The sequence below is a fragment of the Biomphalaria glabrata genome, chromosome 13 (genome assembly GCF_947242115.1).
Source record: "Biomphalaria glabrata chromosome 13, xgBioGlab47.1, whole genome shotgun sequence".
Taxonomy (NCBI): Eukaryota; Metazoa; Mollusca; class Gastropoda; family Planorbidae; genus Biomphalaria; species Biomphalaria glabrata.
The window spans coordinates 4,652,501-4,674,223 of record NC_074723.1 but is presented as its reverse complement, the minus strand read 5'-3'; the positions used below and the strand labels follow the sequence as shown (position 1 = coordinate 4,674,223).

The 21,723-nt window shown below is 35.2% G+C and overlaps 1 protein-coding gene and 1 long non-coding RNA gene across 2 annotated transcripts in view; one reads left to right on the top strand and one right to left on the bottom strand.

The window, feature by feature from the left end:
- LOC106065153 (octopamine receptor Oamb-like) overlaps nucleotides 1–21,723 on the top strand; it is a 171,550-nt gene that overhangs the window by 78,402 nt on the left and 71,425 nt on the right. The window lies entirely within an intron of this gene.
- On the bottom strand, nucleotides 8,116–14,771 carry LOC129922517 (uncharacterized). Its single transcript, XR_008774527.1, has 2 exons — nucleotides 13,887–14,771; nucleotides 8,116–8,606 (listed from the first exon to the last, which is right to left on the bottom strand). It is a non-coding gene; the product is annotated as an uncharacterized LOC129922517 (long non-coding RNA).

Sequence of the window (21,723 nt, the reverse complement as noted above, 5' to 3'; positions counted from 1 at the left end):
CAAGTCTCAATACGGCACTGTTGCCAATAGAACGTTTCAACATTTTGTATGACGATGTATTGTGATTAGATCGTTGCGTTGAAAGATTGACCAACAGGACCCACTGCATGCAGCATCTGTCACTCGAGGTGAGACATGTCAGAGAATTTCACACGGAGGAACGGAGGGTTACCCTCCCCCCGTTTGACAGGCTTTAAGCATAGAGATCTCGCCAGACCTTTATGTCTCAACACATTGACATGACCTTGTAACGCACATGGCAGACAGGGGTCAGGACTCTAAGGGGAAAGAGGGGGAGGGGGTCTTATTGCACAACAACCAAGTAGGGGCGTGAATTATTTCAACATCGGAACACTTTGAAACACAAAGAAGAAATCGTGCTGATTGCGTCATTTCCAGTGATGGAGATTGCAGTGATTGAGATTGCAGTGATTGAGATTGTAGTGATTGAGATTGCAGTGATGGAGATTGCGGTGATTGAGATTGCAGTGATTGAGATTGCAGTGATGGAGATTGCAGTGATGGAGATTGCAGTGATGGAGATTGCAGTGATGGAGATTGCAGTGATGGAGATTGCAGTGATGGAGATTGCAGTGATGGAGATTGTAGTGATGGAGATTGCAGTGATTGAGATTGTAGTGATGGAGATTGCAGTGATGGAGATTGTAGTGATGGAGATTGCAATGATGGAGATTGCAATGATGGAAATTGCAGTGATGGTTTGATTGTAAGAGATGATGAAACAGTCAACGTGTCTGAAATAATAACACGAGCTGTTACTTCACCAGCTTGAATTTAATGTCTAGATCGAAGTGCATAGCGAATAGAATTAGAATGAAAAAAGTTTTATTTTGTGGGCCCTAAAGTCATCAGTTTATCCTCTTCTTCCCTCCAGTACACCACGCGGTGTGAGGAAGGCGTTGTTGAAGTATCATTGCTATTTTACGGTTTCACGCTATTTTTATCTGTCCCCTACTATTCACAAGAGGTCTGAGGAAGAGAGCCCTAAGGAGTTCCTCTCTCATTTACCAATCTGATTTTTTTCTTGCTGTCTTCCTGACGTTTTCCCACCTGGTTCTGTGCTCTTAGGGAAGGTTTTTAAAGGGCCACTAATCCAGTAACTTAAATGAAAAAGTTCTGCCAGTGTGTCTTGTGGTAGATTTATCGTACAAGCATTGCATAGTGTGTGGATGATTGTGTGTGGATGTATAATGTGTGAATGACTGTGTGTGGATGCATAGTGGGTGAGTGAAATGTGTGTAGATGAACTGTGTGTGGATGCATAGTGTGTAGATGAATTGTGTGTGGATGCATGGAGTGTGGATGAAACACAACTCTGTTCGAGTCGGGTGTCGAGCCCCGTTCATAGGTAGCCAAGCCGATATTAAGCGTACTTAGCCTCTCGACCACGCATCCCATATTATTTTTACAAAGTTTTTATCAACTCACTCTGTCGGTCAGTTAGGTAAAAAAAGTTTGTACGAGTTATTTCTCCCAGACTCAATATCGAATTAGCTGAAATTATTTCTTTTACCTGACAACACGAGAATAAATTTTATAAAAAATTAACCAATTAGCACAGATCTATTATGTCTAGGTCCATCATACATATAATTACATGACTGATTCAAATTAATTAATACAGTTTTTTTTTAAAGTATTTTTTAAGTTTTTCTTGTTAAGTTTTAATTATTTATCAGTGTAAGATCATTTTTTTCCGAATGACGAGTAACATTATTCACATAGACAAAGGGATATAACTCTTGAGAAACACAATATAAACATCTCACGTGATTAACAATATATTGTTACGATCTTCTCTATCAGGCCTTCTGTAAACACTGCTAAACACAACACAGCACATCTAACACATGAACTTGACAACAAGAACTTCAATAAACAATGTGGAGATTTAATTACAAATACATCAACAACAGCCAATAAAGACAATTGGCTACACTAACTTCAAATGCTTTGCTACACAACAGAACTGCCTAACTAATCGCTACAAGTCCCTCTAGCTGCGGTCTAGCTCGTACAGCTACATTATCGAGGGCTCACAGGGTACCGCACAGTCCTTACTGCCCTGCTGCCCTGGACTCAACTGTCCTTTCTGACACACTCTCTCTCAACCTTGAAGGCTTTCGGTCACATGACCATAATACTGGTCATATTTGCGTATACTAGCAGTAATGTCCCTTGTTCAGCAGCCGTTGACCTGTGTGATTGGCCTGTATCAGTAGGTCGCACACACATTAACCCTTTCGGTCCGCCACTGGAGTTACTTACAATATATATATAAATTATTTTTTAAAATATCGTTATAAGGTTTAGATGGATTATGTAGATAATAGAAAAAGGGGGCTGCGGACCAGATATGCATTTAGTAACAACTTTTTCAACTTAATGAATCATTAGTTTAGATCTACAACTGACCTGCTGAAAAAAAGAAGACCTACACTATGCAATAACAACTAACAGCTCAATTTTGTTGCTAAGAGAGATAGCTAATACCCGTCTTTAGTGTGAGTAGAGAGAGATTATAGAGCCACAATATATCACTGGATATCTTGGGAGAAAAAAAAATATTTAGATCGATAATGAAAACAAAAAGTTGCTCCAATACTACAGAACAGGGGTTCTCAACCTGTGGGGCGCGACCCCCTAGGGGGTAGATTGACGATTTGCCAGGGGTCGCCTAAGACCGTCGAAAATATGGATTGTTATTGTCTATTCCTCTATTGCAGTATGTGTGTGTGGGGGGGGGAAGGTCGCGGCAGAGTGCGGGATTGTAAAAAGGGGTCGCCGAGCATAAAAGGTTGAGAACCGCTGCTCCAGAAGACTCCAGAAAAAAAGTAGATATAATAGGTCTGGTAGATTTTAAAAAGATTCATTCATAGACCAGAAAAAAAAAGGGGGGGAGATAATAAGATAGATCCGTTTGAAACTCTCACCATACAGTGCAGACACGGACGACCTAAGCCCGCCACAAGAGACTTCCTGCCCAACAGTGTCTTGCTGGGAAGACACAAAAAGACATGGATGAATCGAACCTTCAGATGTCCGCGGAAAAAAGAAAGATTTAAAAAAAAAGAACGGGATAGAGGCAACATTAGAGCCAATATTGAACTTGGGATGAGCTTGATTCTCTCCCGTTAGGATGAGCTTGCTTCTCTCCCTTGCCTGACAAGGAGACGGAATGTATCTGCCACTTCAAAAGGGTGTGAGGCGGGAGTATAGAGGAAATAGTCACAAACACATTTGAGTGGTCGGCCCTTGTTGGTAAGTTTCCTTTCAAAGACGCCATGAAAGTCAAACAAAAATTTTTTTTATGACGTCAGGCTAGCGTTATAGCTCTGTTTTACTTAGAGCAGGGGTTCTCAACCTGTGGGTCGCGACCCCCCTTGGGGGTCGATTGACGATTTGCCAGGGGTCGCCTAAGACCATTAAAATAAGGATTGTTATTGTCTATTCTTCTATTGCTGTATGTGTGTGTATGGGGGGGGGTCGGGGCAGAGTGGGATATTGTAAAAAAGTGGTCGCCGAGCTTAAAAGGTTGAGAAGCGCTGACTTAGAGGAACTTGTCAGTGAATTCCCGTTTTAGTTTCAGTTTTTAAAACACACGTTCAAACGATATTGATGCTAACACATATATGCAGATAGAGCTCAACTCTTTTACAACAACATTTAATTACGGTAATCTGCACTGGTTTAACTCTTTGATATAGAACTAGTAAAGTGATAAAACACAGTAGGGGAAACAAAGAAGACAACACGAGATAAAGAAATGTGGTGGCGATGTTGAGAAACCTTAAAAACAAAGTATGAGTAAAATGAAAGAAGGTCAGAAGAGATTTTTTTTTTTTTTGTAATTAGAGATTTTAGCAATGGAATTGAGATGCTACAGAAGGATCCTAGGCATCACATTCAAAGACCGCATCACAAACCAAGAGATCAGAGACAGGGTTACTGTAGCGATCGGAGCCCATGACGACCTGCTAACTATTGTAAAAAGACGAAAGCTTAAAACCTTTGGCCACATTACAAGATCTACGGGGCTCGCAAAGACCTTCCTTCAGGGAACAGTGCCAGGTAAAAGAAGAAGAGGCAGACAGAAAAAGCGATGGGAGGACAACATTAAAGAATGAACGGGCCTGCCATTGAGAGAGGTTCTAAACAAGGCAAAAAAAAAGGGAGGAATGGAGAAAGACGGTCGACAAATCATGCCTGGTGCCCCAACGGTCCAACAGACTAAGGGATAGGTAAAGGTAAGGTAGAGATTTTCACTATACGCTAAACAATGTCAAGGACGCTAAACAATGTCAAGGACGCTAAGCAATGTCAAGGGCGCTAAACAGAACTTCAACTTGCCAACTAAAAAAAAAAAAAAGAATTGGGCGTAATTTTAACATCATCTCAACGCGTAGCATCAGATCTGCGTTTCAAATCTTCTTTTACCACCTCTAATTAGTTGCCCAATATGTTTTTTTCAATACGTTTGAAGTCATAAACAGATAGTACCAATGTCCCCTCCATATTGACACTAGTGCTACAGGCGGAAGAGCTCACAGAACATTTGATTCTGCAGTGCTTCAAAGTGCACGAGAAATTCTCAGATGTCTTTAACCCTTAAAGTGCTGAGCAGTTTTACAATGAGTGCATACAAAATGGAATTACAATTATGATGTTTAGAGGCTAAACTACCACACGCGTTTTAAGGGTTAATGAGCAACACTTCCTTCATTTTGTACACCGGAAACACCAAAAAAGCGAGCTATTTATAGTTTTCCCGCCATGTATAAAAATCGCCAAGCAGACACACTATCAATAAGATGAGCTTGATTCTCTCCCCTCTTGTCCTGCAATGAAGCTCTATTTATTATTGTCAAGGTTCCGGAAAGACGTTCGTCTTATCCTTATCACTGAGCAAAAAATTGACATAAGTTCCAAGCGAAACAGCTTGCCCAGCATGGCTGGTCCTAGAAATTGCGGGGCCCTTTGCGAAACGGATTGCGCGGGGCCCAGTCTGGGTAGAAATATGCATAAGTTCAAAGGTAAGATTTTGTATTAGAAAATGCAATTGTCTTTACAATGCCGATTTTTTTTTTAGCGCGCGTAAAATTAGCACACCAAAATGAAGCTTTTTTCTAATGTTTCGGAGATTTTTTATGAGTTTTCAGGGGATTTGTTTGAGTTTTCAGGGGATTTGTTTGAGTTTTCAGGGGATTTGTTTGAGTTTTCAGGAGATTTGTTTGAGTTTTCAGGAGATTTGTTTGAGTTTTCAGGAGATTTGTTTGAGTTTTCAGGAGATTTGTTTGAGTTTTCAGGAGATTTGTTTGAGTTTTCAGGAGATTCCTAGGACTTTTTGGTATATTTTGCAATTACAGGAGATTTCCAGGAGCCCCTGGAAAATCAGGAAGCCGCGGAAAACCTCCTATTATATATAAGTTTTAATGTTTTACTTTAATAAGTTACACTTAGCGCGGGGCATATGAAAGTGCGTCGCCCAGTGCGACCGCATAGGTTGCAGTGGCCTAAGTCCGGCCCTGTTGCCCAGTGTGCAGTTGAACATTGAGGACTCATAAGGTCACCAGCCAGATGAGCAGGCTAAATACTGTAAACTTCTGACCCCCCTGGACATTACTATGGACGAACTTTACCAAGTATTTATTTTCTTGTATCTTTCTTGTTCGCAGTACCCAAGCTTATAGGACACATGTTTATAGTTCTTTTGAGAATGTTTGCCAATGATAATTAGGAGCATAGAAGGCGCAGTGGTTGACTGGTAAAGCGCTTGGCTTAAAAACTGGACTTCCCGAGTTTGAATCCTGGTGAGGATTTTTTATTTCCGGATCTTTAGGGATCTCTAAATGGGTACCTGCCATTATTTGAGGAAAGGGAAAGGCGGTTAGTTCTTGTGATGGCCACATGATCCCCTCGTTAACCCCAGTAACCACAGAAACAAATGACCATTACATTATCTGACCTATACAGCGCAAGGTCTGAAAGGGGAACTAATTAAAGCATACCATAATGTTGTGAATGTATGTTAAAAAGTCATTCCATCTTTTAAATTGTCATCTCAATAATATGGTTCAAATTTTTATCTTCAATATACCTGTATAGGAAGAGTAAAGGGAAGCAATCAGTTGTTCTAGTTCTCGCGTGAGCTCATTATGTAAGTAAATTTGCTAGATGGTTTATTACCCTTGATTTGTTTTGTGGGAGGGGGCGGCTTTTGCTTTTTTTTTTTTTTTTTGTATTGGTGGTCTCTGGTAGGTTAATTAAGGTGGGGTGAGAAAGGACCAGTTGAATGGGAACAATTAATGAAATTGAAAGAGTGAAGGAGAGAAGCAATGAGGACGAATGTAACATAAACATGGCCAAGGGTACACTGGGAAAAATAAAAGACTATCATGGCAATGGTGCAATGGAGGAAACAGAGGATAATCAGGACAAGGATACAATAGAGGAAACAGAGGATAATCAGGACAAGGATACAATAGAGGAAACAGAGGATAATCAGGACAAGGATACAATAGAGGAAACAGAGAATAATCAGGACAAGGATACAATAGAGGAAACAGAGGATAATCAGGACAAGGATACAATAGAGGAAACAGATGATAATCAGGACAAGGATACAATAGAGGAAACAGAGGATAATTAGGACAAGGATATAATAGAGAAAACAGAGGATAATCAGGACAAGGATACAATAGAGGAAACAGAGGATAATCAGGACAAGGATACAATAGAGGAAACAGAGGATAATTAGGACAAGGATACATTGGAGGAAATAAAAGACAATCAGGGCAAGCTTACAGTGGAGAATATAGTAGCCAATCAGGGTAAGGGTACAGTGAAGGAATTACAAGACTACCAGGGCAAGCGTACAGTCCAGAAAAACATCAGCCAATTAGAGCAAGGATACAGTGGAGGAAATACAAGACATTCAGGGAGCAATGAAAAAGTAATTTTCTGAAAAGAAATAAGGAAACAGCGAAAATTAAAATGGTTAAAGCAAAAACGAACTTCTATCGCTGCAGTCGTCTTTTAATCCAACAAAAGAAATATAGTTTATATGAAAAGGACAGCAGTAAATGCAAGCGCCAACAGAAATTTATGTATTTTGGTTATTCTTTAATAGTGCTATAACTCACTGGCTACAAACATGTAGACTACCTTTCACCACAACAATATACGAGATTGTCAGACGACTTTAAGGGTCGGTCCTGTCCAATGGTACGTGACCTCCATTCACCCGATAGTCCCGAATTAGATCCTTGCTCGCTTCTATCCTCTGATGTCCTTCAGGAAGACTGGCATAGGTCAAGGACATTGTCTCGTAATAATTTAATTATAGAAACAGTACACAACCAATTTACATTCTAACAAACCAAACAACACTAATTTTCAATTGAAAGAATAATCGAAGAAAGACTGTAAATACAAGGGAAGATAATACGCGGGATCAATCAGGCAGTTACAAGCTTTATGTGTAGTTTATATAGACTATGTAACTCTTTCATTAAAACCAAGTATATTGTGTGAGTTTAACAACACAAGGTAATTAAAAATGAAAATTATCATCGGTACAAGCACCTTGATGAATGTTACTTGGCCAAACTAGATAAAAAATTATTTTCAAAATCAAATTTCTCATAGGCATAATTCTGATTCTTAACATATGTTGAAAAGACTGGATTCGACTTGTATGTTGTTTAAGCCTCTCTCTCTCTCTCTCTCTATCTCTCTCTCTCTTTCTCTCTCTCTTTTTTCTCTCTCTCTTTTTTCTCTCTCTCTTATTTATCACAACGCTTATATCAATTCAATTCGTCTGTCTGTCTGTCTGGTACAAATTTTGTTCGCTTTTTTTCTCCCACTTCCCATTCTCGGATCAAGTTAAAACTTTGCACAATTTTTTCATTGTCGATGTCAATACATGAATCAACTGTGATGTTGCTAGTTCAGGCTGTCCTGAAGTCAACCAATTACTCTGCAATCGTTTGGGTGTAATTGTTCGGGTGTATTACGTGCAGTTGACCAACAAGTCAGACAAAAACCATACAACATCAGTTGTAACAAGTGAAGAGATGTAGTCGAACGATGATGAACAATTGTACATAGATTTATTCTGATAAAAGGCCACAGTAGAAGTCTCTGTCACTAAACACGTCGTTACCCTGGAATCTTATATCGCTAACTGATTTTCCGGTCTCTAACCCAACATATCCCAAACGTCACTAGTCCCGTTCAATATGCGTCTACTATGGTGCGTCGCTAAATAACTAAAATAACTAACCTATATAAATAAGGTGTCTAACAGATTCCTCCCCCCCTTGAAAAAAAAATATGTCAATATTTTTCCACTACTGTCAAGTCTTACAAGGGCATTTTCAATTTAAGGGGAAGACCACAAACATAAAATCTTGATCTCTTCATCTTGACATCTTCATCTTGACAGTTCCTCATATTCATGTCAATGTTCATAACAGTTCATAACATTCCAAAATCATCTTCATTAGTACACAGTTCATCATAAAAGAAAATGTGGCATCTTATGGGTACGTCACACGTCACAAGTGTTCTTCTCTGGCAGTAATCTGATAAAATACAATATTTCAAAAAAACAATTATAGACTTTATTTACACATTCAATACATTTTTTCTTACCACCCTTTTATACGCTTTTGTCCATTTTTCTTTTATACTCACCCTTTTCCATAGAACTAACTTTCGTCAATGATATATGAAATGATTCACACAAGAAAAAATATCCATACTTACTTTTAAATGCTTAATATCAACTTTACTTATCTCCCTTTTCCATAACATATAAATGGTGTCAATATATTAATATATATTACATACTCAATATAATCATAGTTTATTTACAAAATTATTTCATTTCAATGTCATTCTAGACAATAGATCAGCTACAATATTCACAGATCCACTAATAGCTTTCACTTCAAATTTATACTCCTGTAGTGCTAAGAACCATCTATAAACACGACTGTTTTTCATGCTCTTTTGCTGTATATACTGAATAGGTTTATGATCAGTTAATAATATGAATTTCCTTCCTATTAAATAGCTCTCTAGCTTAGTAATTACCCATATTACAGCTAAGGCTTCTCTTTCAATGACACTATATTTTTTCTCTGCCTCTGATAATTTTCTACTTACATATAATATAGGATGTAAGTTATCATAGTTCTGCATTAAACAACCACCAATAGCATTACCAGATGCATCAGTTGTGACATAAAATATTTTGTCTTTATCAGGTAGTCTTAATATTAGTTCATGACTAAAAACATCTTTAATTCTGTCAATAGCTTTCACACATTCCTCATTGCAAACTACTTTTTGAGGTTTTCCTTTTTTAAGTAAGTCATTTAGTGGATTCACTATTTCTGCTAAGTTCTTTATAAACTTTCTGTAATAATTTACTATTCCCAATATGCTTTTAATTTGTCTTTTTGTTGTAGGTATTTCAATATTAAGTACTTTCTTTATGTTATCTTCAATAGGGCTAATCATGTTGTTATTTACTTTATGTCCTAAGAAAATTATTTCCTCCAATCCTATTTCTACTTTTTCTGCTTGAATTGTAAGTCCACTTTCTTTTATTATTTTGAATACTTCTTTTACATCTACCAAATGTTCCTCCCAACTATTATTAAAAATACATATGTCATCCAAATAGCAAATAACATTTTCTTTGTTTCCAATTATCATGTTCATCATTCTATTAAATGTGGCAGGTGCATTTACTAATCCAAAACTCATATAATTCCATTGAAAAATACCATATGGTGTTACAAATGCTGTGTAAGGTTTTGCATTTTCTGTTAAAGGTATTTGCCAATAACCTTTAGTTAAATCTAATTTAGTAAAAAATTTTGCTCCATTTAATTTATGTAAAATATCCTCTATATTTGGCATTGGATATGGGTCAAATTCTGTGATGTTGTTAAGTTTCCTATAATCAATACATAACCTTATATCTCCATTCTTCTTCTTGGCTATCACAATTGGTGAAGCATAAGGAGATGTTGATGGCTCAATTATACCTGATTCTAGTAAATTGTCTATTTCTTTCTTTACTTTGTCTTGTAAATGTAGCGGTATTCTATATGGCTTAAGCTTGATAGGTTTTGGATCTGTTACTTTAATGTCATGTTTAATAATATTAGTTTTTCCTGGTATACTGGAAAAAATTTCTTTGTATTCCTGTATTATTTTAGTTATATCTTTTGATTTTTCCTTAGTTAAATTATTAAGATTAATCTTTTGCCAAGTTTGATTCTCTTTTGTTTCTATTACAGGTATTTCCTTAATATCATTTTCATTGTGATTTTCATTTGTTATTATCATTAAGCATTCTTCTCTTTCTGAAAATGTATTTTCTATTTCCTCCTGAATGTTTTGTATTAACTCATCTTCTCTATCATGATACAGTTTCAAATTATTTATGTGATATGTTTTAATTTTCCCATTTATTTCAATTTGATAATTCACATCACTAATTTGTTTTATCACCTTAAATGGACCTTTCCATTGTTTACCAATTTTATTTTTCAGGTCATTTATCAATATTAATACATTGTTTCCTACTTCTAGTGTTTTCAATTGTCTTTTCTTATTTAGATTCTCATGAGCACTTTGTTTGTACTTCTTATTGTTGTTATATGCTTGAGTCCATATTTCTTTCAATTCTGTTGTGATTGTTGTTTCACTGTCATTGTTTAATTTATTCTCATTGCTTATTATATTTTCTTTAAAAACATCTAATTCATCTCTAGGTTTTCTTCCATGTATTATTTCATATGGTGAAAATTGTGTTGCTTCATGGATGTTGTTTCTATGAGCAAATAGTACATAGTTAATGTAATGATCCCACTTGTTCTGATTATTCTGAATTATCTTTGTTAGTGATCTTTTTAATGAACCACCATATCGTTCACATAAACCATTATTCTCTGGGTGATAAACCGAAGAGTATATGTGTTGTATATTGTATTGTTTAGTCCATTTCTTAAATTGTTCTGACTTAAACTGAGATCCCTGATCACTCAATATAATTTTAGGTATACCATGTCTTGTAATTACTTTTTGAGTTATGGCATTAATGATATTCTCTGCACTTGTATTTGATAATGGGATTGCCTCTGGGTATCTACTAAACATGTCTATTACTGTTAGAATGTATTTATTATTATTTTCAGTTTGAATTAAAGGACCTATTAAATCAATAGATACTTTCTGAAATGGTTCTGTAGGTTCATCCATTTCTTGAATAGGTGCTTTATTCACTAGGCTTTTGTTAGATCTCTTTTGACATATGTCACATGAGTTTATGTATTTATTGATTGTTGCTTTCATTTTGGGCCAAAATACTTGTTTTGACAAATTCCTATAACATTTCTTTACTCCCCTATGTGCTGCTAAATTATTATCATGTGTCATGATTAAAACATCTTTCCAATATTTCTGTGGTAAGACAAGTTGTTTTATTTTCTTGTTATCATTACTTGTTTGTCTAAATAATATTTTATTCTCTATACAAAATTTCTCCATTGGATTATTATTGTTTTTATCTGATATTCTTGAATAAATTTTCCCAATAATATTATCATTCATTTGTTCTAATGCAAATGTGGGTGTTGTTTCTTTTTCACTTTGAGATATTTGTGTTTCAAGACTATTTTGTGTTTCATTTTCTATCTCTCTTTCCTTAACATCTGTATTTTCTATTTGTATTACATTACTGGTTTCTTTTTCTTCATCCTTACTTATTACATTTATTGTATTTTCCTGTTTCTCATCTTGTTTATTCATTGATCTTGTTATTACCATACTTGTTATATTTTGTGTTTCTATGTTTTCATGATTTTGTCTTATGTTTTTGTATTTGTTTTGCCAGTCTTCTAATTCTTTTCTTGAACATTCTTTAACTCCTTTTATGTTTCCTACTAACATATCATATCTCATTTCTGGTATTGCAATGCCATCACAATAGCCAGTGAAAAATGGAGTTTCAATGTACACCCTTATAGCTTTAAATTCCCTTACAGTGCCATCTGCTAATTCTACTTCCCTAGTAAACCCTTTATACCAATGAGGTTTGACAAATTTAGTTTTTACTGCCAAAGTGTTACAACCTGAATCCCTGATTAATTCCACCGGAATTCTATCTACAAACCCTGGGTACACTGCAAAATTGTTCCTATTTCCTTCCATGAAATATACCCTATCTGCACCTTTATTTTTGTATTCCCTACTGTAACTCCTATTTCTATAATTTCCCCTGTCATTCCTATCTCTACTCCTATATCTATTGTTATTTTGTTCATTGTATCTATTTCTACTTCCAGACCTGCTATTCCCTCTTCTACAGTTAGCTGCTATATGACCTTTTCCTTGACATTTAAAACAGGTTATTTCACTATATTTTCTATTTCCACTATTTGATCTGTTTCTATTTCTACTTCTATCAACATTTTCTTTGGTGTATCCTATTAAATCTACTTTGCTCTTATCCTTATCAGAAAATGGTTTATTTGGATAGGCATTTTTGTATACTCTCATTATCTCTGTTATTTCATCTATAGTTTTTGGGTTTCTTTCTCTAATAAAAGATTGTAATTGAGGATCACATTTATTTACAAAGTTGTCCACTAAAATAAAATTTTTTAATCCCTCATAAGAGTTTGTCACTTTTTCTAATTTTACCCACTTATTGAAAAAATCCTTTTCCATATTAATGGTAGTTTGGGGTTCTATTCCTAATGATGGTATATTGTCAAAGTATTTCTTTCTAAAAGTTGTAGCATTATGACCATAGGCATTCAATAACTCTCTTTTTAAAACCTGATAGCTATCATCAATATGATGGTCATGATTTTGGCATATTGTTAGAGCTTGACCATGAACAAAGTCTATCAGTATTTCAGACCATTCTTCTTCAGGCATATTAAATGTAGACATTTTTGCCTCATATCTTTTCAGGAAATCACCAATGTCATCCTTCTGTTCATCAAAACTTTGTATCTTCCTCTTTAGCCATGTCTGCGAATTAGGGTTGTCTCTTTGAGTGGTATGATTATTTGAGTTATTTGTGTTATTTCCTTGTTCAGTTTGAGCTCTGGCTTGTGCTGCGTCCAATCTCATCTTCTCCATTTTAGCTTCATGTTCTCTCTGCCTTTCTTGGTCCTCTTTTTGCTTTTCATATTCTTCCTTTCTGATCCTATCTTGTCTCTCTATCTCTTGTCTTTGACGTTCCGTTTCTTCCTTCACCACTTGCTGTACATAAGCTGCTAAGTCCTTTCCTTTTAACTCCATGGCCTTTCCATCCTGCATAGCTGTTTCCTTAACCTCCTTAAGGTCCACATATGATGATGTAGCCATTGTGTTTTATATTTTATATATATTTTTACTTAGCCTATATTGGTTATGGCTATACTTTAAACTTATTTTATATTTAGGTTTTTACACACTTTTATACAAGTTTTAAGTGTTATGTCTCTATCTATAGATTTAGTAAATGAGTAAATCTAGTCTGAGTTATTATGGTTATATTCAAATCTGTATATTAGGTCCAGTATCACCCAAATTTAAATCTAGTATATTATAGTATATATAATAATACCATTTAGATCTATAGTTATCAAGAGCACTATGACTTTTAGATCTAGTATAAATAACTATGATCAATTTTAAAATCTGGTATGACTGAAGTGTCTAGAGTAAATTCAAAGACTGTCTAGAGTCTAGATCTAGAGTAGATTATGGTTCTATTTAACCATACGAAACAAATATGTGTATACAATGTCAAATATATCTTCAACAAGATATATATATCTAGAATGTACTACCTTCATTCATTTTTCAATTAATAATATTTCAAATTAGAGTCTAGATAATTAAATTGTACCAAAGAGATGTACAACAATTTGCAGATCTAAATTTAGCCAGACGATAGTGTTTGACTACATAGCCAGTTTCGGCATTATTCTCATGGCAAAATCATATTTGATTTTAACCGCTCAAACTAAAATTATTTTAGTGCTGCTAAAATTATTTTAGTCTGATTCACAGTAAAAGAATCCTACCCGCACTTTCTATCATTAAGTGAAAAAAAAAATACAGATCTAATTAAATACAACCAATAATTAAATTAATAAAAATAAATAATTTAAAATAATATAAACAAATGAAATAATTAAATGAGACTATCGCTATGGGTTGGGATATGACAATATGGCACACAATGATGACGTCACGAAGTAACCACGCAACAACGGATATGACGTTTACACAAACAAAACAAATTACAACTCTAAACGTATAATATAGCTTTTCATCTAAATTACGTCTTCTACCCCGACGGGTTTTAAGGCGCACCACCTGATTTTACTCAGGCTAACGTACCAAATTTAGACAAAATCTATTTCTAAGGGCAATCTAAACATATACTAATAAGAAAAATGGCACTTAGCTTTTGATAAGAAAGATCCCTTTGTTCGGACTCCCGAATATGCTAGATCACAACAAATTCCACTGCCTCTCTTCCAGTTCTGACTCTGTTCTCCGGTGCTACCAGTATCCCACGTAATGCCACAGATGTCCTGATATGCCACAGCAAAATGTTCCAGTTTCTTTGACGACTGTTGATGACCGTATGTGTAGTTCCGACGACTTTGTGTACACAGTTACTGACGAATAGGTTAACGGTTCTTCTGGCGATGACTTGACTTGTGTAGATGACTACTGATAAATAACAGTCTCTTGACGGCAACTTGATCTGGACGACTGACGAATAACGAATTTCTTGACGATGACTTGATCTGGACTGACGAATAACGGCTTTCTTGACGATGACTTGATCTGGGCTGACGAATAACGACTTTCTTGACGATGACTTGATCTGGGCTGACGAATAACGGTTCTCTAAGAATAGTTCACTGCTTCTGCTGCTACTCTGGTAGTACGACGAAGTTTGCTGTTGTACTCTGCTTCACTAGACCAAACTGTCCAATGTAGACTAGGTGAGACCAAGGTCACCTCCGACGACTTTCCGTTAGACGATTAACGGTTTTTAACGAAATTAAGTGGATGTAGCTGTTTCCACAACTTCACTGCTAACAAGTCTAGGTATGGTCTAGACCGACGAATACTCAATATATCAATGTCCAGCAACGAAAAATACGATTTTTCTAACCTTCCAAAGGTTAAACACAGTGACCGTTATAAAAGTGGTAAGCAACCGGTTCAATGAGCAAACTGCTCCACAAGAATCTCTCCAAGGGTAAGACGACAGAGCGATTTCGATTTAGTTAGCTACCAAACTTGTAGTACTCACAATACTTCTGACAGCGGGCAAACTGTCCTTCTCGAACTGGCGAGGTAAAACTTGATACTCGATGTGGCTCCTACGACGAAGAAAAAATATGTCCAACAGGTTCACTAACGATCTCTCACCCGTTATGAATGAACGGTTTCTCTGGTTGTAGGTCGATTCAGCATATGAAGATCAGGCGTTGATAATATACTGGTTAAGTAGACCAGACGTTGCGATGATTACGGTCCTGACGAAGGTCACCCTGAGTTAACGGCTCGTTGAACGTGCGATCAAACAGGCGACGACTGCTTGTAGATCTAGAACAAAGTCACTCTGCGATGATGCTGTGTTCAGCCGTACTCCGATGAAATCTTATATCTTCGAGTGCACGACCCTCACCTGAGTAAACGTTCTGCTTCGAGGTCCGGTTCGATGTTCAGCTTCATCAGGGGTCCGGCTTCGAGGTTCGGGGTCGCCACTGTGATGTTGCTAGTTCAGGCTGTCCTGAAGTCAACCAATTACTCTGCAATCGTTTGGGTGTAATTGTTCGGGTGTATTACGTGCAGTTGACCAACAAGTCAGACAAAAACCATACAACATCAGTTGTAACAAGTGAAGAGATGTAGTCGAACGATGATGAACAATTGTACATAGATTTATTCTGATAAAAGGCCACAGTAGAAGTCTCTGTCACTAAACACGTCGTTACCCTGGAATCTTATATCGCTAACTGATTTTCCGGTCTCTAACCCAACATATCCCAAACGTCACTAGTCCCGTTCAATATGCGTCTACTATGGTGCGTCGCTAAATAACTAAAATAACTAACCTATATAAATAAGGTGTCTAACACAACCCAAAAATTACCTAATTAGTGGTAATTAATTTTTCTGCATATAAAAAAAGGAAGTTAAACCTTGCAGTATTGATATTTTTGCGGTTGTTTCCCATAGATCAGCTTTGTTGTTGTTTTATTTTTAAATATTTCGCTTTTTTTATGGTTGTATTTGCAGTCTGCCATAAGTTTATATAAAATAAAAGGAGAGATCTCGCTAAATCTTAAACTTCAGGTTGAAGAAACAAATTGGGTAAATGGAGTCTTGACTCGGTGACCTAATCTCTTAGTCGACTACTAATAAACAACCGGCAGCTTTCAGATTGAGTTTAGGATTTAGTTCATGGGATTTCTGTTTTGGTGACGTGTTGTAATATCGTTTGAGCTTTACAACAAAGATTAAAAAAAAAAAAGAAATTTTGTCTTCTTTTATAGATGCTACTTTACTTTTTGAGTCTACTATCCTGAAAGGTTTCTATATTTAATAAGTTTTACTAAAAGGTGTTCATTAGTTAGGAGTTATGGATCACACCTCTAGTTGTAACGTTGCTTCACTAAATATGGTATGGTATATTTTGACTACGGCGCATTGATACACTCTCCTGCGTTGTTTCACAATCTATGTTATTTCACTGTTTTATTACTTCACTATGTTAAGTTGTTTCACTGGCGTTGTTTTTTTTTTATGTAGCGTTGTTTCTCTATGTAGCGTTATTTTATTATGCTGCGTTGGTTCACTTAGTTATGTTGCGTTGTTTCATATAAATTTAGTTGTTCCACTGTTTCAATAAGTTCCATTATTTCACAAAGTTCCATTGTTTCACTATGTTTTATTGTTTCACTAAGTTGCGTTGTTTCACTATGTTTTATTATTTCACAAAGGTCCATTGTTTCACTATGTTTTATTATTTCACTTAGTTGCGTTGTTTCACTATGTTTTATTGTTTCACTAAGTTGCGTTGTTTCACTGTTTTATTGTTTCACTAAGTTGCGTTGTTTCACTATGTTTTATTGTTTCACTAAGTTGCGTTGTTTCACTATGTTTTATGTTTCACTATGTTTTATTGTTTCACTATGTTTTATTGTTTCACTTAGTTGCGTTGTTTCACTATGTTTTATGTTTCACTATGTTTTATTGTTTCACTATGTTTTATGTTTCACTATGTTTTATGTTTCACTATGTTTTATTGTTTCACTATGTTTTATTGTTTCACTATGTTTTATTGTTTCACTAGCTTTTATTGTTCCACTAAGTTGCGTTGTTTCACTATGTTTTATTGTTTCACTGTTTTATTGTTTCACTATCTTTTATTGTTCCACTAAGTTGCGTTGTTTCACTATCTTTTATTGTTCCACTAAGTTGCGTTGTTTCACTATGTTTTATTGTTCCACTAAGTTGCGTTGTTTCACTATGTTTTATTGTTCCACTAAGTTGCGTTGTTTCACTATGTTTTATTGTTCCACTAAGTTGCGTTGTTTCACTATGTTTTATGTTTCACTATGTTTTATTGTTTCACTATGTTTTAGTGTTCCACTAAGTTGCGTTGTTTCACTATGTTTTATGTTTCACTATGTTTTATTGTTCCACTAAGTTGCGTTGTTTCACTATGTTTTATGTTTCACTATGTTTTATGTTTAACTATGATCTATATTTCACTATGTTTTATGTTTCATTATGTTTTATGTTTCACTATGTTTTATTGTTTCACTATGTTTTATTGTTCTACTAAGTTGCGTTGTTTCACTATGTTTTATTGTTCCACTAATTTGCGTTGTTTCACTATGTTTTATGTTTCACTATGTTTTATTGTTTCACTATGTTTTATTGTTTCACTGTTTTATTGTTTCACTATGTTTTATTGTTCCACTAAGTTGCGTTGTTTCACTATGTTTTATTGTTCCACTAAGTTGCGTTGTTTCACTATATTTTATTGTTCCACTAAGTTGCGTTGTTTCACTATGTTTTATGTTTCACTATGTTTTATTGTTTCACTATGTTTTAGTGTTGCACTAAGTTGCGTTGTTTCACTATGTTTTATGTTTCACTATGTTTTATTGTTCCACTAAGTTGCTTTGTTTCACTATGTTTTATGTTTCACTATGTTTTATGTTTCACTATGTTTTATTTTCACTATGTTTTATGTTTCACTATGTTTTATTGTTTCACTATGTTTTATTGTTCCACTAAGTTGCGTTGTTTCACTATGTTTTATGTTTCACTATGTTTTATTGTTCCACTAAGTTGCGTTGTTTCACTATGTTTTATGTTTCACTATGTTTTATGTTTCACTATGTTTTATGTTTCACTAAGTTGCGTTGTTTCACTATGTTTTATGTTTCACTATGTTGTATTGTTTCACTATGTTTTATTGTTTCACTATGTTTTATTGTTCCACTAAATTTCGTTGTTTCACTATGTTTTATGTTTCACTATGTTTTATTGTTCCAGTAAGTTGCGTTGTTTCACTATGTTTTATGTTTCACTATGTTTTATGTTTCACTATGTTTTATGTTTCACTATGTTTTATGTTTCACTATGTTTTATTGTTTCACTAAGTTGCGTTGTTTCACTATGTTTTATGTTTCACTATGTTTTATGTTTCACTATGTTTTATGTTTCACTATGTTTTATTGTTCCACTAAGTTGCGTTGTTTCACTATGTTTTATGTTTCACTATGTTTTATTGTTTCACTATGTTTTATTGTTCCACTAAGTTGCGTTGTTTCACTATGTTTTATTGTTCCACTAAGTTGCGTTGTTTCACTATGTTTTATTGTTCCACTAAGTTGCGTTGTTTCACTATGTTTTATGTTTCATTATGTTTTATTGTTTCACTATGTTTTAGTGTTCCACTAAGTTGCGTTGTTTCACTATGTTTTATGTTTCACTATGTTTTATGTTTAACTATGATCTATATTTCACTATGTTTTATGTTTCACTATGTTTTATGTTTCACTATGTTTTATTGTTTCACTATGTTTTATTGTTCCACTAAGTTGCGTTGTTTCACTATGTTTTATTGTTCCACTAATTTGCGTTGTTTCACTATGTTTTATGTTTCACTATGTTTTATGTTTCACTATGTTTTATTGTTTCACTATGTTTTATTGTTCCACTAAGTTGCGTTGTTTCACTATGTTTTATTGTTCCACTAAGTTGCGTTGTTTCACTATGTTTTATTGTTCCACTAAGTTGCGTTGTTTCACTATGTTTTATGTTTCACTATGTTTTATTGTTCCACTAAGTTGCGTTGTTTCACTATGTTTTATGTTTCACTATGTTTTATGTTTCACTATGTTTTATTGTTCCACTAAGTTGCGTTGTTTCACTATGTTTTATGTTTCACTATGTTTTATGTTTCACTATGTTTTATGTTTCACTATGTTTTATTGTTCCACTAAGCTGCGTTGTTTCACTATGTTTTATGTTTCACTATGTTTTATGTTTCACTATGTTTTATGTTTCACTATGTTTTATGTTTCACTATGTTTTATGTTTCACTATGTTTTATGTTTCACTATGTTTTATTGTTTCACTATGTTTTATTGTTCCACTAAGTTGCGTTGTTTCACTATGTTTTATGTTTCACTATGTTTTATGTTTCACTATGTTTTATGTTTCACTATGTTTTATTGTTCCACTAAGTTGCGTTGTTTCACTATGTTTTATGTTTCACTATGTTTTATGTTTCACTATGTTTTATTGTTCCACTAAGTTGCGTTGTTTCACTATGTTTTATGTTTCACTATGTTTTATTGTTCCACTAAGTTGCGTTGTTTCACTATGTTTTATGTTTCACTATGTTTTATGTTTCACTATGTTTTATGTTTCACTATGTTTTATTGTTCCACTAAGTTGCGTTGTTTCACTATGTTTTATGTTTCACTATGTTTTATGTTTCACTATGTTTTATTGTTTCACTAAGTTGCGTTGTTTCACTCAGTTGCGCTGTTTCAAAAGTTCCATTGTTTCACTAAGCCCCATTGTTTCACTAAACTGAGTTGTTTCACAGTGTTAGGCTATTTCTTTATACTTTGTCTTTTAGCTGTTTTATAATTTCCCTACAGATTGTCTTTTCAATAATACATCAGCTGCGAGATCTAAGGGATACAACTCTAATCGAACAAACGAAACATTTCTAAATATTTTTACTGTTTATTTTTTCCTAAACCTGTTCAGTTTTAACAAGCTCTTATTCATGACGCTAGACTCTATCCAGAAGAATTGAAGAAATTAATCATAAATAAAATAAATGAGAAATGGACGAGCTCTCATCCAAATCACAAGAAAGATGACGCTTACTATAAGCTATCCCGACAAGACCAACGTCTAATCTTTCGACTCAGGACCGGACACAACAGAATGCGACAACACATGTACCGGAAGCTCAAAATAGGAACCAGTGAAATCTGCCCATGTGGAGTATCACCAGAGAATGCAGACCACGTCCTCCAAAACTGCTCTCTTTACCAAGAGGCCCGTATAAGACATTGGCCCCAAATCACCCCAATAGGAAGGAAACTCTATGGAGAGCTCCCTGATTTGGAAACCACTGCGCAGTTCATCTCATGTATTGGTCTAGTCATCTGAACGATCCAACATAACAATGAGAACGAAGAAGAAGAAGAAAGATGACGCTAGAAATATGGTTTGTAATAAATATAAAATCAAAGACCGCAACACAAAACAAGAGATTAGAGACAGTGTTACTGTAGCGATTGGACCCCTTGATGACCTGCTAACTATCGTAAATAAGCCCAAGCTAAAAATCTATGGCCATATTACAAGCAAAGACCTTCCTTCAAGGGACAGTACCATGTAATAAGAAGAAGAGGCAGACAGAAAGCGAATGGGCCTGCCATTGTAAGAGGTTCTAACTAAGGCAAAAGACACAGAGGAATGGAGAAAGACTGTTAACGAATTTTCCATGGTGCCCCATCGGTCCAACAGACTAAGGTATAGGTAAAGGTAAAATATAAACCAAATGTTTACAAAATGTAAATTATGTTCATCTTCAACAATGCCCCCTCCCCCCACACACAAATTAATAAAGCTGCCCTAATCACGAGTGGACTGGTTGGTATATGCATAGATAGAAACTAAACTGTTAAAAAAGAAATTCATTTGTTAAAAAATAAATCTTACACAACTTTCTTCACCTTCTCAAACAATTCATTACCGTGTCAAATCATATCCATCAATTCCCGCCACTTTTTTTCTCTCTCTCTCTCTCTCTCGTCTGCAGCCATTAACTCTGGAGTCGTCAGACGTCTTGACGTAACTTCCTTTCCACACCTCCACCCCACTCTGAAAAACCACGTGGTTAATTCTTGTCAAAAGTCTCCTGTCACTAAGCAAACATTTGCCAGAGAATATTGAATGCCTTGTCTCTCAGTACCCCCCCCCCCCACACCCCACCTCTTGAAGGACTGTCCGGCTGTGGACCGTGAATAAACAGGCTGACGTATGGTCAATACTACACTAGGGACATAACCCCCCCCCTTTTTTTTTTCCCGCTCAACCTTCCATTTTTTT